This window comes from Musca autumnalis, unplaced genomic scaffold, assembly GCF_047663935.1.
Source record: "Musca autumnalis isolate F117 unplaced genomic scaffold, ASM4766393v1 scaffold_1, whole genome shotgun sequence".
In the NCBI taxonomy this organism is placed as follows: domain Eukaryota; kingdom Metazoa; phylum Arthropoda; class Insecta; order Diptera; family Muscidae; genus Musca; species Musca autumnalis.
In genome coordinates this window covers 304,793,621-304,807,803 of record NW_027411644.1, presented here as the reverse complement: position 1 = coordinate 304,807,803, position 14,183 = coordinate 304,793,621, and the positions used below count along the sequence as shown (strand labels likewise).

The following is a 14,183-nucleotide window of genomic DNA, read 5'->3' as shown; positions in this document are numbered from 1 at the left end:
ACACTTCTAAGAATGTTTGTAGTGCATTAGATGCCGTCTCCTTTCCCTCTGATTTTTTTAAAGATCGTTTGAGAGTATCGACGAATCTTTCTGCTTGACCATTGGAACTTGGGTGATATCGAACTGTTCGTGTGTGTTTGGTTCCTCGTTGAGAACACCAATTTTCAAAATCCGCTGAGGAAAATTGTGTTCCATTGTCGGATACGATTTGTTCAGGATTTCCAAACTGTGAACAATAAGTTGTTAGTAACCTTAATGTTGCTGCGGTCGTGGTTGATGAAGTTTCATATATGACGGGATATTTGGAATATGAATCCACTATTACGAGGTAGTAAATGCTTTTTACAGGACCTGCGTAATCTATGTGAACACGTTCGAGAACGCGTGTTGTTGTGGGCCAAGGACAAAGGTTGGTTTTGATGGGACTTTTTGCTGCGAGTTGGCAATTGTTGCATTTCTTGACGTAAGTCTCTATGTCCTTGTCTATGTTTGGCCAATATACGTAGCTGCGTGCGATAGATTTGCTTCTTTCTGTTCCTATGTGTCCGCGATGCAGTTGTTTGAGAATTTGTTTTCTGTAGCATTCGGGTACTATTATGCGCGTATTGAACATAAGACAATCATCTGTTATTGATATTGAATCTTGCCTGTTGAAATATGGAAGAATTGAAGAATCTATGCTGTTTTTGTTTTCTGGCCAGCCGTTGTATACGTAGTTTGAAACTGTTTGTAAGGTTGAATCCTTTTTGGTTGCATCCTGTATCATTTTGAAGCTAACTGGCAGTGTTGATACGGCGTCTGTGATGTCATATCTTATGTCGTTTTCTAGGTTGATTGAAGCTATGATGTACTCGTCTGATGGTTTTTCATGTGCGCTTATCAATCTTGACAGAACGTCTGCATGTCCAAAATCCTTTGTATTGGTATACTTTATATCGAAATCGTAGGTGAGAAGGATGAGAGCCCAACGTTGTAACCTGTTCGCGGTGTAGACCGGAATACCTTTTTTGGAACCAAATATGGTGAGCAATGGCTTATGGTCGGTATGTAGGGTGAATTTTCTTCCGAAAATCATTTTGTGGAAACGTTGTACGGCGAAAACTAGTGCTAGTCCTTCTTTTTCGATTTGACTGTAATTTCGCTCCGTTGGAGTAAGTGATCTTGAGACGTGATGAATGGCTTTGACACTGTTGTCTGGGTAAGTATGGTATATTACCGCTCCGATGCCATGTGATGATGCGTCCTCTGCAATGTGAATTGGCAATGCTGGATTGTAATGAGTTAGTAGTAAATCCGATGTTAGAATGCGTTTGAATTCGTTGAGAGATTGTTGACATTCTTTGGTCCAAATGAATTTGTGATCTTTTTTTAAGAGATCATCTAGTGGTTTTCGGATGGTTTTCATAGTGGTTTATGGAGCCAAGTAAAGATCGTACTTCTGAAATGTTTTCAGGGGCCTTCAGGTTCTGTATTGCAAGAATTTTATCTGGATCAGGTCGTATGCCATTTTTATCTATGATTTGACCTAGATACTTGATTGATGGTTTGAAAAATTGACATTTTTCGAATTTGAGTTTGAACCCGTAATCTTGAATTTTCTGTAATAACAAATTAAGATTAGTTTCGTGATCGTGAAGAGATCTACTTGCCAAGACTATGTCGTCTATGTACGCTCGTGCTCCTTGGATGCCTGTGCATAGCTCATCCATGATTCGCTGGAAGGATCCTGGTGCTGATTTTATACCTGGAGTGAGGCGATTAAATCTGTATAACCCTTTGTGAGTATTAATAGTTAGCAAGTCTTTGCTTTGATCGTCGACTTCTACTTGTAGATATGCCTCAGAGAGATCCAAATGACTAAATATCATACAATCGTGACAATTTGAGAGAATTTCTTCAGGAGTGGGCAGAGGATACTGATTTGGTTCAATTGAATTGTTGAGACCCGTGGAATAGTCTGCACAAATTCTAATTTTTCCGTTCCTTCTACTTACGACTATTGGCGCTGCAAATTTTGAAGAATTGACTGGTGTGATGATATTTGCTTTTTCAAGTCTATCTAGCTCTGTTTCTATTTCTGTTCTCACGGCATATGGTACTGGGCGTTTTGCAATGAATGTTTCTTTTGCGTCTGGAAGAAGTTTAATATGCACTTTGGTTTTTGTACAAAGGCCAAGACTGCTGTTGTCGAAAACAGGTTTGAACTTGCTTCTCAGGTTTGATATGTATTCATCGTTTGATATTTGGCGACACCAAGCTGAAATTGGTTTGTCCCAAAGGTTAAAACTTTGTATCCAGTCGATACCCATTATGTTTAAGTTATCGATTTCCGTGACGTAACATTGTAGAGTTAGCGTTTTGTCTGATACCGTTATGTTGCATTGACACTTTCCGATTAGGCTGATGCTGTTGGAATTCACGTCTGTTGCAGTATCATTTGTTTTGTGTACGTGTGGCTTACCTATATATTCCCATGTTGATCGTGATATGATTGAAATATCAGATGCTGTGTCGATTTGTAATTTGACTTGTTTCTTGTTTATCTCCACGGTGGTATATTTTCGCAATTGTTGAAATTGGAGTTGCTTCGATGAGAATACAGCGTTGGCGTTGTATTTTGTTTTGTCCGACTTGACTGCAGTTTTGTCTGTAGTGGACTTGCCTCGTTTTGCGCTTTTGCAAAAGTTATCCTTGTGACCTGTCTGCTGACACTTTGAACATTTATGATTTTTAAATGGACAGTATTTTGAGTAATGCATGTCTCCGCATAACCAGCAGGGCGTTTTAGGAATTTTATGGGAATGCTTGTTGTTGTTCTTGGCGAATTTCTTGACTGCGCATATTGATTGCGATTGATGCTCGATCAATGTATTGTCTGTTTTCAAATCCATGAGTCGTTGAGTTTCATCTACAAGAGTGTCTAGAGTTGTGGAGTCCTTTGCTTCGTCTAGCAATTGAGTAAACGTAAGCGAATGTCGTTGTCTTTGCTTGATTGTAAACCCAAGACATAGATTAGACACTTGAATTGATCCACTTGCATTTCATTTAGCTTGAAGAGTTCGCACTGTAAGTTAACTCTACCGGCGTATTCCTTATAGTCTTCTCCGTCAAGTTTTTTCATTTGCAAACACTTGTAGCGTTGAGACACTTGAGTTTCTACCTTACCAAATAGTTTGTTAAGTTTCTCCAGGGTGTCTTTGAGACTCATTTCTGTTGGATTCTTTGGAAGAACGTAGTTCCTGAATCTTTCGTGAACACTGTTTGACATCTTTCTCCAGAGTAACGCAACTTTGTCATGATCGTCCAGAGATTGGGCTTCTTTTTCGAAGACATGTTGGTAGCGATTGTACCACGCTTGAAAAATTAATCCGCTTTCCGGTTCATAAACGAAGTCTGTCATGGAATGTGAAAGAGATTCCATCAATGCTGCTTTTGAAGTGCTGGGACTCGTAGCATCTTTGGTGTTTCCAGTACTCTGTGCTTGAAGTAGATTTGTTAATTGTTGCAGTAACTGCGTTTGAAGATTCATAGCCGCTTGCTGTTCAGCTAGTAATTTCACAATGTTCTCGCTTGACATTTTATGTGCAGTTGATTTTTGCGTAGATGAATTGAAATTAAAGAATTTATTTCCTTATTCACCGTCCTCGTCGCCAGTTGTTGTACTCTTACGTTTGAGTAAAAGATTTAGTTGTGCTTTTATGTTGTAAATAAAAGACTTATTGATAAATTAACAAACTTAAGCAAGATTTATTCTGTTTAATTCTGGAAACTGAAATACGTTACAATAGTTGATGTGCGTGTTAATACTTGTGGTGTAATACAATGACTGTGTTGTCTGAATGACTGAAAGAGACTGACTCAGTGAGAAAGAGTATAGCATGAGGGTAGCAAGTGTGTGTGTGTGTATGTATAATAACAATGATGCCTAGTTTCTGATTGTTTACAGTAGAACCCTAACAGTATGTAGGACCATTCCTTTCGGTACCTCCGCCACAAAAGTTCGAAAATATTCGCTAAAATGGTACGCGCGATTTCTCATAGACGTAGCAACCGATTTGGTCCAAACTTTGGATCTCTAAATATTGTCGAAACTTAGTTTCGGCCCTATCTGTCCAATCCTTGTGGTTCTACTCACACAAATGTTCAACATTTTTATGGTGTTCGAGGATCCTTTGGACATTTTTACTGAAGGTTTTCGTAGTGGGCCTGTTTACAGCGTTATTATGTTTTTCGTAGGCTAGTGTGATAAAAAAGCCCTGTCTATCGATATCACCGCAAATTTTTGAGCTTTAATCCTATCCATACTTTTGTAGGTTCATACGCCCAAAATGAAAACCCCCTAAATACATGTTTTTTTTTCGGAAAAAAAAAGTATTTTAATCCACACAGGGTGAGGGTATAACTCTGTCGGCAAAGCCTACTGATACTTTTTTACTTGTTTTGAACAGTTTTCGAGACATATATCGTCTGCTCCGTCGGAAAAGGTCGTAAGTCCCTCTCAATAAATTTTTCAGGAGGAAGAAAAAACATTACAGCGCTTTCTGTATTAAAGATTTTATTATGGTGGTAAAGGCAGTATTTTTCGTTTATTTATTCCGCTTCAATACCTGTACTTTGTTTGATAAAATTCCGTCGCGTTTGGGAGATAATTGGATGTCTTTGGACTTACGACCTTTTTCTTGTACAGTTTTGTATTTTTGTAGGGACTTACGACCTTTTCCTACAATTTACGGACGTTTTTAAAATAAAATATTTATACTTTACAAAACAATGTATTATTATAAGTTTGTTTTGTCCAATATTCGTGTTACATCGCGAAGTATTCGTCGTAGACCCCCTCCCTCCCCTTGCCATTTTTCATATCTGGACGAGATAAAGCGATCTAACTATGTGTGTCCGTCCATTCATTAACAATTGTAATAAAACTCCAAGCCTCAATTTTGGACCGATCGTCACGAAATTTTGTGGAGAGGTCGGGTTCCGACCAGAAGTGACCCCATTAGATGTTGGTTATGATCGAAAGGTGTGAAATGGACCAAACCCACTATTTTTACAAGACTTTGTACCTGTCCTGTAGATCGCAGTAATATTCCGATCGGCGCTAAATTTTAAGAATGAATTGAATTTAAGACAAATAATAAGCTTTCAATTTAACATGGTGATGAGATAATTATTAGCGGGTTTAATGGGCCAAAACTTTTGGGTGAAATCTTATATATAAAAGACAATGTGTGTATGTTTGTATGTTCCCCATAGACTCAAAAACGGCTGACCTTTTTTTTTGAAGATTTCAGAGAATATACAAGGAACAACCGAGGTGAAAAAAGGCTTTATATTTTTTGAAATTTGGAGGGGCGGGGGCAATCCCTATTTTTAAAAAAAAAAAAAAACCTTTTTTGTCATTCAGTTTGTAACATATCGATATATTCAGCGGATACCCTATAAATTATATATATTCTTGATCAGAGTAAAATTCTATATCGGCATAACCATGACCGCCTGTCCGTCTTTTGAAATTGAGATACAGCTCTCAATTTTTAAGATAGATCTTCGTGATTTGGTATAGAAGTTTCTATTACTTCTAGGATGTTTGGTATTGAAAAGGGTGTATATCGGTCCACGTTTTGATATAGCCCCCATAGAACGGTGCCTCCTGATGTTCGGTATTTTCAAGGTTTTAGCTTCATTTTCCCATAAAAATGGCTGAAATTTGGTATTTAGTCTTCGTTGGGGGTATACAACTTTCCCCTAGAATGTTGTCTGTATAGGTCCACGCCTTCATATAGCCCCCATAGAACGGTACCTCCCGATTTCCGGTATTTTGAATTGTAGCCTCAATATTCCTCCGAAATGGCTGAAATTTGGTATTTATTCTTCGTTTGGGGTATAAAACTTTCTCCGATAAAATTGTCTATATAGGTCCACGCCTTCATATAGCCCCCATAGAACGGTACCTCCCGATTTCCGGTATTTTGAATTGTAGCCTCAATATTCCTCCGAAATGGCTGAAATTTGGTATTTATTCTTCGTTTGGGGTATAAAACTTTCTCCGATAAAATTGTCTATATAGGTCCACGCCTTCGTATAGCCCCATAGAATGGTGCCTCCCGAATTTCGGTATTTTGAAGGTTAGCCACATTGTTTTAACGAAATTGCTGAAATTTGGTATTTAGTCTACTTCATAAATGAAAGGAAACTAATTAAAGTAAAATTCAATACAACTCATGGTGGAGGGTATAACAAATTCGGCCTGGTCGAATTTAACGACGTTCTTACTTGTTATTGATAGTCACTTGCATATCCCAACTAATTTGCTATGCAAAAAATATAATTGACATAAGAAAAGGTAACATAAACTGTTTCAAGGGCCAGCAACGTGGACCGGTTTAATAACATTTCAATCAATTATTATTTTAGAACCATTTAAAAACATTGCACTTACCCGTCCGTTAGTAGGTATTACTTTATTGAATTCAGAATACAAACTAATCTCGTTATGTAAATAAATGTCCCTAGAGAAGCCACAAATTACCAGTTGATAAAGTTAAGTAAGATATACGACAGTAAAAATTTTGATTTTTTTTTAATTTTTCAATATATGAGGTATTTGAACACATACAGCATCCCAATTTGTATCAATGAAAAGGCCAGAAGTCTATCTTTCACAATCAGTTCGCTTATAGGGGAAAATAGATTTCAAATGTAAATTTTCGTTGCAATATAAAAATTATAAAATTTTTGTTCAAAAGTTTGGTCCAAAGGCTCCGCCAAATATCATCCGATTATTTTATTTATTTTTATTTATTTTATTTATTTGCTTTGCAATTGAAGCCAATTTTGAGGCCAATTTATATAATTACAAAGAATCCACCTAAATATCATAGCTACTCTAAAAACAATTTCATATATATAATTCATCTTAAATCTAGAAATTGGAGATCTAATTATTTTGGTTACAATTATATTCTTTAATTTTTTTTTAAATTCTTCATCACGTCATAGCTACTCCAATTTTAAAGCAACAGATTAATAATAAGTATATAGTATAAGTTATTAGTTAAATTATGAAATGATCATTAAGAGATGTATGATGTGGTATGCAAATGATAATAAGTTTTCGCGCAGTGATAAAAACTGGTTAAAGCTAGAAAAAATTCTTCATTACATCATAGCTACTCCAATGTTAAAGCAACTTGTAAATTGAATACAAATTAATAATACAATATAAAAAAAATTAATGTTGATCTTATTATCATCCAAAGGTGTAGGCTAGTTCTTTACGTTGTACCCCAACCATGGATGACATGAAATATTATATCTGAACTACATTAATTGTAGTATTCTTTTAAAGTATACATTTTCCTGTGGACATACGACCTTTTCGTACTCAAATTTGTACGTTTTGTGGACTTACGACCTTTTCCGACGGAGCAGACGATATTTAATTTTGGGTACCACTTTGGTTTAATGGTAAGCACGCTTAGCTTTTACACTTAATACCCGGGTTCGATTCTTATACTCATATTTTTCAGCGTTGGAAAAACAAACCCTCAGCCCAATGTTGGCGTTTCTTCTTCTGCCATGTTAAACTTCAAGAAGTGGTCTCGTTAGACACGTAATAAGGTAGACCCCATTTCATTGAGGTAATATGAATCGAACTTGTGAAAGTAAAGCAAGAAGCAGAATTGAGTTTAAACCTATTCTTAGGTGGTCGGCTAATGTTTTGTACTGAGCCACTTAAGTAAGAAGATTTTGAATTTTCGCCATTTTGGAGTGCTTATTCGGTTAAGACAGATATAATAAATGTTTGACTTTCTTGCTATTTTCGTTTGGCTTTCAGGTCAGAAATTTAAAAACAATAGATTTTTATTTTATTTATTTTTCCAATATTTCGATCAGGGATTTTATTTAATATTTTTATTTAATATTGTTTGACTATAAGTCACCTTTAAATGCAAAGGTATTTTCCGTTCAAAGGACATTTTCCATTCAGATAGAATGGCAAAAGATCGGAATTTATAATTTAAACTCAATAAACATATTTGCGGCTTTTACAATAAAATTAACTAATTTGTTACTAATAAAAATATGCAGACATAGATAAGTCGAAACGGATCAAAAGGGCAACTGTTTTCCTCTTTTCTTTTTTAGTGATAAAATTGATAACAACGTCTGGAAATCGTTTATTGGAGGTAGACTGAACATTTTATACACATACATATGTATGCATATACCAACTATTATGATGGTAATTATTGATTTTGAAGCAGAAACATTAATTGCTATTTGAAAAGATTGTCTGGCTAAGGTTCAGTAGTTTGTACTCACTGCCCCCACCTCACCATTTTAAGAGATTAAAACAATGAGTAATTTATGTTTATAAGGTATACATTGTGTTGATACGCAAAACATATTCAAACGGGTAAATGTCAACATGAAATCAGTTCGTTAACTATACGAGTACATACATATGCTAGAAAGCGTATTGAGATCTTATCTCATATTAATGAGAGTTACATATATCTCAATGATATGAAACCTAGTCTAAACATTATTTAGACTCCAATTATAAATTACTTATGGACAAACAAATTTCTGAAGAATGTACTCAATAATTGCTAAGGTTATGTAGAGGTTATCAACCTCTGAACGAAAAAAAGAAAACAACAGTTTAAGAAAATAAATCTTAATGTTAAAAAGCGTTACAAATAAAAGGTCCTCCCCGACATCGACATAGTTAAAAGTACATAGTTACAGCAATTACATTGGCTAGGTTATATCATGAGTATGAATTATGATGAGCTAGAGAGGAATACAAAGCGCTTTGCATTGGATCGGAAGACCAAAGCTCTACTAAAAAGACAAAGTGATGAATGATTAATGTCGTAGTGGAAGAATACATCTAAAATATTCTATTATTTAAAAACTTAAAATTAGAATAACCCCAAATGTTATTTTTAATGACCAATAATACAGAACATGCATACATTGAATGATATTCTAAAAGAAATTTCCCGACATCGCAAATTATTTCTAATAATTTCTTTAGCGGATTATATATGGATTATAAAAACCATCCGATATCGCAAGTTATTTCTAATAATTTTTCCAATGGATTATAAAAAACACCTTTGTTGTTGCAATACTGATTAGGAATTATGTTTTTAATCATGACCGCTATATGCGTCTTAAAAATATAACTTAATATAGGTAGGTACATATGTAAATATGAAGGGTCATATGTGGTAGAAGATTAAGATTCAGATTATAATTATTGATAAGTAAAACAACAAATACAAAACAGAATTATAAATTTGAATATTGATTAAATTCCTCTATCACCTCAATGATCACCTAAATGCAACTGCGTCGAAGCTAATATTTATCTGTCGAAAACAGAGGAAATTGAACAAAATCAACAGGTTTCGGCTTATTAGTTCAGATCAGCCCAACGTTGAAGTGGAATTCTCTGGTGGGACGTCTGATGTGCTTGATATTGATCGATGTGTCCCACAACGAAGACTAAACACCTTACTTAAATCGGGAGACACTGTTCTATGGGGGGCTGTATGGAGGCGTGGACATATAGCGAAAAATTTCTGGGGGAAAGTTTTATACCCCCAACGAAGGCTATGTACCAAATTTCAGCCATTCCGGTGTGACAATGAGGCTAAAACCTTCAAAATACCGAAAATCGGGAGGTACCATTCTATGGGGGCTATATCAAATCGTGGACCAATATAGCCCATTTTCAATACCGAAAATCCTAGGAGTGATAGCGAGTTGTATCTTGATTTCAACCGACGGGCGGACGGACGGACATCGGATTTTACTGGACCTCCAACGAATATTTCGATGTGTTAGAAACGGAATGACAAATTTAATTATTCCCTCTGGAGGTATAAAAATGCCGCAGGATCTGACGGTTTACTATCCGAGCTGTTCAAGACTGGACATCTGGCAAGAGAAACGCGTACCCGATGATTGCAACGTGAGCATTCTATGTCCCGTCCACAAGAAAGGAGATAAAACTGTGTGTTCAAACTATAGGGGCATACGTCTGCTCTCTATTGCATATAAGGTAGTGTCTGGGATATTGTGTGAACGACTAATGCCTAGGGTCAATGAAATAATTGGGCCATATCAGTGCGGCATTACCAGATATTTACCTTGCGGTAAATCATGGAAACGACCCACCACTACATTTTTGTTGATTTGCAAAGCAATCTTCGACAGCCTATCTATAAGTTCAAAGGTCTAAATATCGGCGTATAAGGCAGAACGAGAAGCTCAGGATTCCGATGGAGTAAACGGAACCACCCAGCAAACCAAACTACAAAAATGATAACAACAGTGAAAATCATTAGAGAAACGTCTAAAATTACAAATTAATAAAACAGAGGCGCCAGAGAATTTTTTCCTTCGATATTCATACAATATTCCAAAATCGTTCAGAAATCTTTACAAAGATTCGACATTATTCCGAAATCGTTCAGAAATCTGTACGAAAATTCGGAAGAAAAAATTCGCCTTCCGAATTTCCCAAGGATTTTCTTCCGCTTTCGTTACGAATTCTGACCGCTTTCTATCCGATTTCGCTTCGACATTTCGTTCCGAAATTATGTCAACCATTTCATACAAATTTCGTTAAGATGTCGTTACGATTTCGAATCCGACATCGGACGTATCGTCCGAATTTTGTTCCGATGTAGGTACGATTTGTTTGCTGGGATGTTATGTTTTATGGCCCGGATATTTTTTACATTTTTAACACAAATATTCCTTGGGGTCCTAGCACAACGATATACATTTTTCTTATGCAAGTCCACACTCTCCCAGATATGGGCCTTCAAAGTTCCGTAAGTACCCAAGGTAATATGCGTATTTACGTAATAATGGGTATTTACGGACCGTTGAAGGCCCGTATCTCGGGAAGCATGGGCTTCCACTAGACAATAATTATATCGTTATACGCGGGACCCCAAAGGCTATTTGTGGTAAAAACAGGAACTTGATCCCGTACAGGAGCCACAACTTGACTTATTCCGAAATCTATTGTTAGTTCGTGTTACGGCATAAGTTGAATATAAGGACTGGATTCGGATGGATGATAAAAAAAATTTCGATTTAAAGGAAAATTTTGTTCGCGTTAGCCGAGATTTGTTGCTGTCCATAGGAGAAAATCTTATATCCCCGGTCGAAGGCGGGCTATATTTGAAAAAATGTCGATTTAAACTAATCTTACCGTCAAAATCAAGGGATTTTTTGAACTTTCGGAGCATATATCTCGGAAAGTATGGACTTCATGCCCATGATATATATATTGGCGTGATCAGCACTGAAACCCCTATATGTGGTAACAATTTCAGATCGATCCGAATCCAGTCCAAACATTCAACCTGCTCCCGTGTTACCAGATCACCCATTCTCTGTAGAGTTCCAACTAAATAAGTAGCACTATATTTGAAAAAATCATCTTGATCTTTGGATTATGCTAACTCATTGCAATTTTCTTTTCAATAAGTAGTATTATCTTTGTTAGGGTTTACGTCCAGTTAAAGCCATTTCGGACTTTTGAATTATGTATACATTTTGCACCTGACCGTTAAGCAAGTCTTAAGTTGGAAACAGAAAGTCTTTATGAACGTGATAATCGTTCGAGTACTTGAATAATTGAGCATTCAAACTTCAATCTTTCAAATATAATATGTAAGTGTAACACATCTGTAAACCGGCTAGCTTTTAAAACTGTAAGAGGTAATTTACACGAGGAAACAATGTTTCCTTGTTTCCTCTAAAACGTTTGTTCCGTTTTGATTCTCATTCGCAAAATTGGTCAGTGTTGGGAACAAATGTAGAAATGATTGTACAAAAACGTACAAAAGGCACTTTTGGATGGATATGTGCAAGAAATAAATAATAATTTCATAATAATTTATTTATTTTGTGTTGTAAAAAATGTTTCTTGTAATTGTTATAGTAAGGTATTTCACTACTTCATGAATTGATACCCATTTTTTAACAATTTACGACAGGTAATACAGGTATTTTTTACCCTCATGTGTCATACTTTTTACGTAATTGTTCATGAATGGTTATTTATATTATTAACCCTTTCTTTTTACCTGTTTTTGTAGTTTTCCAAAGAATTGTTTTTTGAATATTCATGTACAATAGGTAGATAATCATTTTTGGTAACTTTATGTAAAAACGTACGTCTACCGTTCAAAAGGTACGCTTGTTAAACAGCGCAACCCTGAAAATGCAATTACGAATGAGAATCAAAACGGAACACACGTTTTAGAGGAAACATTGTTTCCTCGTGTAAATTACCTCTTAGAAAATAGGTCTGTTCGATAATCCAAAAGTTTGTAAAAATTTTTACAAACTTTTACAAAATGCTGTTCGATAACAAACTTGTTCATTAAAAGAGAAATGAGAAGTAGTTGCAAGTACTTGCAAATATTTTCTACTTTCGAAGTTATCGAACAGGCCTAATGTTAATTTAACTTTGCCAATAACCCTGTCCTTAGAAATGGCGCACTTGATTTTGATAGTGCAGGTGTGTGTTTGTCGTCCACAACGAGAATACTTTTCTGTGATGTTCTCACATCTGACTGCTGCACAGTTTGCAACCCTTGGCAACAGGATAGTGAGGAATTACGAAATACATTTGAGTAGGACATTATTGCGTTGTATTTTTTTGTTATTAAAATTTATAAAATATTTCACTACTTACCAAAATTCGTTTTATACAAAAAATTTGTACTAACGCCTTCGACAATTGTATATTGTTGTTCCTGCTTCAACAAAATGTCCCTTTCTTATGCTCTTCTTTACCTGTGATGAAATAACACTTTTTTATAGAGAAGTTAACCATCAATTTTTTTTTAACTTACCAAAAAGTGTATAAATTTTATCCAAATCTTATTTTATTGTAAATTTATATTCGTTCGTTCGTTTTTATCGTCGTTTATGGCGTATGTCTTCACTTGCTAAACTAACTTAAAATTATTTCCTCGAATACTTTGTTAAAAGAAATTTCACAAGAAAAAACGGTATATTTCTTTGACACACGGATATGGATGTAATATAAACCAACAACAACTACACACACTGAAATTCTCTTTTTTATACGACGCAGAACGAGAACCAAGGTCAGTGAAAATTGAAATGTAATGTTCTCCTCTTGACAAGAATTTGCAAAATTGTCATCCAAGGAAATTGTTTTTGTAATGCGAGAGAAAAGAAGGAAGTTCGAGAGCCGGTTACATTTGTTTACAATTGAGAGCCCCCCAATTTAGGGTTATATAGGTTGTTTGAATTTGGCATTTGTCGTAAGGGATTTATAGGTAAAAATCAAAAATGCCATCTACCAAAATATTACAGAAAATATACATATTTTAAAGGGCGTAATTATGAACAACTAACGTCATCTATTTGTCAACACAATACTAATTCTTATTGAATATTAGTGTTTCTCAATGATCAGAGGTGGCGTTCATAGTTTTTATGTTAGGTCATTACTTAATTAATTGCGTGTGCGTTAAAAAAACAAACTACACGTATTTTAAATTTACCATGAATAGGTTATAAGAGACATCGTTATCGTCTAGTTTGATAGTCTGTTTCATGATACAATAATAGCTTTGTTCCTTTAAAAGTGGCAAATCTTACAGAAAAGTAAAAGGACGCAAAAACTTGTCAAAAACAAAAACAGAACCTGCAAGAAACTACTATTTTTTACTCCGATAACAATTTTTCCTTTATGTTATCGAAAAAAAATTGTAAAAAGTTGTAGATTCGTGGAGTTCTGCAACGGACCATGATTTTTGTTTTGTTAGCGCGCCCTTTTTCTTTTGTTTTAGTGTTTTTTATGCTTCATTGTCAATTAATCGTCAAACATAGGCTTTGTTCCTTTACGTTAAAGTCTTTTTTACAGTGTTTTATTTTTAAGTTTTTTACCAGTTTTACCATTTTTAACTAGGAAAGCGTTCCCACATTACAAATACACAGGTAGCCGCATCGGCAATTGTTGGTAACATAAGATGTCAAAATTTGACATCAATTCAATGCAATTGACACATTATGTTACCATCAGCTGGCATGATAATGCTACCTGTATTATTGTACCATGCTTAACACCAAAAGGCATGGTAGAACAAGAAAAGGTAGCAGCAATA

At 35.3% G+C, this 14,183-nt stretch overlaps 1 protein-coding gene across 1 annotated transcript in view; it reads right to left on the bottom strand.

Moving 5' to 3' along the window:
• The window catches only part of LOC141389860 (acyl-CoA Delta-9 desaturase-like), a 104,516-nt gene extending 91,189 nt beyond the window's left edge, over nucleotides 1-13,327 (bottom strand). The window contains exons 1-2 of the mRNA XM_073962038.1: nucleotides 12,900-13,327; nucleotides 12,740-12,840 (exon numbers count right to left, since the gene is read on the bottom strand). The gene's annotated coding sequence lies outside the window, so the exon portion shown is untranslated. The remainder of the gene's footprint in view (nucleotides 1-12,739; nucleotides 12,841-12,899) is intronic.
• Between the last annotated feature and the right edge of the window lie 856 nt (nucleotides 13,328-14,183).